General features: G+C 42.9%; 1 protein-coding gene across 2 annotated transcripts in view; it reads left to right on the top strand.

The window, feature by feature from the left end:
- Positions 1 to 4,534, top strand: part of CACNA1E (calcium voltage-gated channel subunit alpha1 E) — a 309,331-nt gene that overhangs the window by 184,569 nt on the left and 120,228 nt on the right. The window lies entirely within an intron of this gene.

The raw sequence follows: 4,534 nt of genomic DNA, 5'->3' as shown, positions 1-4,534 counted from the left end.
GAAAAGAGAGTTCATGGAGGGGAGAAGAGAAGAAATAAACTTTGAAAATTCTAGTTGCCATGGTAACATAATGAGCTCCAAAAGTGGTATCTCTGAACTAGTTTTGCATGGAAAGGCAGGGGAGCCCAGAAGGAAGGAATTAAAATAATACAAATAATAAAACTGATCATGAAGCAAAAAGCACCTCAGAAGAGCCACTGCTTGCCACTCTCTGGGGGCCTGGACTGCTGAAGCTGCTTGCTCCTGGTTGACCACAGCAGAGCTGGTGGGATTATGCTTTGGGGCTAGAATGCTTTTCACAACCTCCTGGGCTTTGGGCGAGGCGCAGCTCAGAGACTCTGACAAAAGAAATTGTCAGAATTGTGTGTGAAGGTTAGCATGCTGAGAGCCCCCTTAAAGCCAGTCTCTCCTCCTGCCCTGTTCTCCTGCCTTTCCTCCCTCCCACCTGCCATCCTTCATAGCCCAGCATTAGACCTTCCAGTGGATTTCACTGCAGCCCAAGTGACAATGTGTGCTGTATCACTTTTACTGCAGCAGTTTGGAGCAGAGCCCCCACTGCTGAGCATTCATTGTAACTGTAAAGCTCTTCTCCCCAGCCAAGTGCCCCAGAGCTGTGTGAGCTTTAGAAAAGAGCAGGCAGCATTTAGAAGCATAAAATTAGAAGGTTGAGAAGGAGTTGTAAGTAATGGTTTATTGACCACCCTTAAATTGGAAATGCACCTAAAGCATCTTAGAAATGTTTACTCTAAAAAAAAATGTATTTTAATAAATCCCTCAAAACCCCCTTATTTCATTCAAATGTTGTTCCATTTTTTTCCTCATTAGACTAGCTATGGACATTGCGATACATATTCTTTTCTCATATAATCAGCATTTATTTTACAGCATTTTGAACAAATCTGTGAGTTAACTCACTTGGGCTTAGAACTGGGTGAATTTGGGGATCCTGCTGCCACCTTGTGCTTGCTTGATACTGGTCCTCACTAGTCTCGTATGTTATTAAATCTCTACCACCAAGCACAGTAGCTGGCACACAATAATTACTTAATATATGTTTGTTGAGTGAATAGAATGAGTGCTTGATTCTGGTTGAAGTATCAGGCCCTCTTTATTATATGTGCTCTGGCTAGACTCCAACAAAGAACTCTCTGGCAATGATCCACATCAAGTTCAACAGATGACATATAGGTGTATATATACATGAACTAATACCCCCGAGGAGGGCAGCACCTCTATGGAAATAAGCAAATCATTGAGTGAGTTGTTTGGATCAGCAAATACTAATCAACTAAATTTCCAGCCCCTTTCACATATTATTGTGTGCCTAATACTTCTTCTGCCTTAGAACCATTTGTTAGCGAGGGGAACCTCCTTTTCCCTGACTTCATGTTTCCATATGGTGGAACTTCCTCTAGAAAAGTCTAGGCTTCTTTCCTCACCCTTCATTCATTCCTCCTGACTTGTAATTGATGAGCTTAGAAGAACTGGCTATGCTTTTGTCAGCCTGTCTCTTTTTAGAACTGATCTGCCCTCCAGGTATATGTATTCTCTCTTCCGCTTTGTTCTGAGCTTATGGGGCCAGCACCCTGGAACAGGGCAGGCCTGGGATCATGTGGTTGTGCCTATGACAAGGTGGCTCAAAATGTTGGGGTAAACATTAGTGATAGAACTAAAGCCACATTATCCAATGGGCTTTATCGAAATATTGCTGATATCTTTGTCTTTATTTATCTGACTCCTGCATATCCTTTTTCTCTCAGTTATAGTTAAGAGAATAAATATATTGATCCCCATAGTACTGTTGTGTTTGATTAGAAAGGCTTTTTTTTCCCCTTTAAACGTGCCATTTTCAATAATATAGTGTAGTCTCCAATGTGATTTTCATCACATCCAAGGAATCTAGAAATTCCAGTGCACATACCTTAGGATGTCTATTTTGAAGGTCAGTTGGGAAAGAGTAGTTAGAGAATAGAAATTATCTTTATTGCACACTTGATTAGTGTGTGACCTTCTGGTCACTGAAAATAGGAGAATGTAAAAGAAGTATGGGAACTGGTTCTTTCTCTTGGGGGCTTATATCCTCCCCAGGAAGCTAAAACCCACTGTTCTTTCATATTGGGGGCATCACCGCAGTAGGTGTTGTGTGGCTTTTATCATAACAGCAGCTTTACAGAAGATGTGGAATTTGAGCTGGGCTTTGAAGGGTGCCTAAAGTTTACATAAGCCAGGGATGGTGTGGAGTTCAGGGAAGGAGCATTAGGTGTGGGAGTATTAGGTGGGCACCAGCTTTGAGGCAGGTCCTAATCTATTTGTGGGATAGAGAGGGCACTGCATTTGGGAGTGGGGCAGACAAGGTTGGATCTGTTGATTCTGGCCAGATTTGGGAGAGTCTCACAAAAGAGGGGATTAGGCTTGATCCTGCAGGTGGGTGAGTTATTGTGGGTACCAGATAAAGGATACAGGATGGCCATGTGGGTCATAGAATTTTCGTAAAATTATCTTGCAGACCTGTCCTATGCAAGGATATCTGCTTATCTAGCTCCCCATCTTCTTACTCCTCCAGAAACCTCTGAGCTGCTATGGCATGAGGACCATGGCTGGGTCTCTCAGTCAGCCACTCGGAACTGTTGGCTCGATGTGCCTGGCGCAGAAGTTAGGTTAGGCTGCTTCTATAAAGACAGAGCACTTATTTTGCCCAGACCATGGCTTTGAGATTTGAGATTAGATATCAGGATGTGCATTGTTTCAAATGAAAGGTGTTTGCTTTTTGTTTAGATAAATGAAAAATCTGAAATAATAGTCAGCCTTCACCTGTAAACACACCACTATCTGGGAGCCATAGCAAAGGGCTGTATGCAATAACAATAATGGTAATAATAGCTTCTCTCTGTAAAGTGTTTCCTGCTTGCTAGGCCTTTTACTGTATTTTGCTGCATCTCTAATATGTAGGTCTCTGACAAGGACATGCCAAACTGGTGTTAGGATTTTAATGTGCTGGAAATAAATACAGACAAAAAGGCAACACCTGATGGGAAGGTTTTGGAAGGGACCCTTACCAAAAGTGGGAGGTAGTCCAGCATGGTGGTTTCGGAATTAGAGGGCTCAAACTTGACTCCTGACTCTTCATTTTACTAGTTATACGGCCATGGGTGGATTTCTCCACCTCTATAATATAGTTTCAGTTTCCCAGTCTGTAAAATGGGGGTCATAATACGTCATAGTTTTGTTGTTGTTGTTGTTGTTGTTGTTGTTGTTGTTATTGTTATTGTTGTTGTTGCAAGTGAGATAATTAATGCAACGAACTTAGCACAGTGCCTGGAACATAATAAATGTTCAGTAATTATTATTAAGGGTCTCCTTAACTAGCCTCCTGTGAATCATAATTTTTCTGTCATCCATTGTATCTTTGAGTTGAGGCTTTGAAAAAGCCTCTAAATAACTAAAAATATGATATATCATCAAAGTTACACATTTTCTCCCTCATGTTCCTTGAGCATCTTTGTGCAATTCGTTTATTAGCACCTCAGAATAACAGAGCATCGGGAAAAAGGTACCCAGGAAGGACAAAATCATTTTGATAGCTAAGGACTGGAGTTGTAAAAGGTAGAGAAATCTGGGGGGGAAAAGAGGCAGGTTAAAAAAATGTACTGAATAACCACAGTATGGTAGGAAAAAGTCATGTATTATCTATTTAATCCTCATGACAACTCAGTAAGATAGGCTAGGTTCTCCTCACAGTACAGATAGGGAAATATGAACCATTGAAATTAAGTAACTTGCCCAAGAATCCCCAGATACTGAGTGGGGGGATCAGGATCTGAACTCAGATCTCTCTTCATCCAAAGCCTGTGTGCTTTGTCTTATATTATGCTGGCCCTTGGGGGAATGCACAGAACAGCAATGCCTATTGTAAGAAGTCAAGCATCCTGGGGAAGCCAAGGGGAGGCTAAGAACATGGTGCCACAGAGCCCAATGTAAATGTGTAAAAGAGGCAAACATTTCCCATTAACAGGTAAGTGGGGGAAGGGTGACGAAAGATATATTTTCACCATTTCTCCTTCCAGTGTCCCTTAGGACTCATGTGGTCTGAGGAAGACAGAGGGACTGAGTCCCTGACCACACTCCCAAGTCACACAGGACAGTGCTTCAGGGACTGGGGTTCTGAGAGGGCTATTCAACATCCTTCCCCTGTCAGTGGCTGGGCATGAGCAGGCCTGACTAGGCAGGGGCCTAGGGAACTTACAATAAAGCAGGCCACCTGTTACTTGCCACAGCAGCGTAAAGAATTGACATGTCCATGTTCAGAAGGGTACCAAAGTCAGAGTGAAGGCTGATGTTCTAAAGCTGGGTCCCTAATCTGAAGAGCTAGACAAAGAACAGGAGTCAAGATACAGGCTGGGGGAGCCAGTGGGTAGGAAGGGGGATGTGAGTGAGGAGAAGCAACATGGGAATTGGGACTTGGTGTTAGAGGTATCCTCTGGGCAGGGAGTGGGCTTTCAGTGTGGTTCCTGTGTCCTTGTGAAGGTGGGCTGGA

Source organism: Panthera tigris, chromosome F3 (assembly GCF_018350195.1).
Source record: "Panthera tigris isolate Pti1 chromosome F3, P.tigris_Pti1_mat1.1, whole genome shotgun sequence".
In the NCBI taxonomy this organism is placed as follows: Eukaryota; Metazoa; Chordata; class Mammalia; order Carnivora; family Felidae; genus Panthera; species Panthera tigris.
This window is presented reverse-complemented; position numbering and strand designations above follow the sequence as displayed.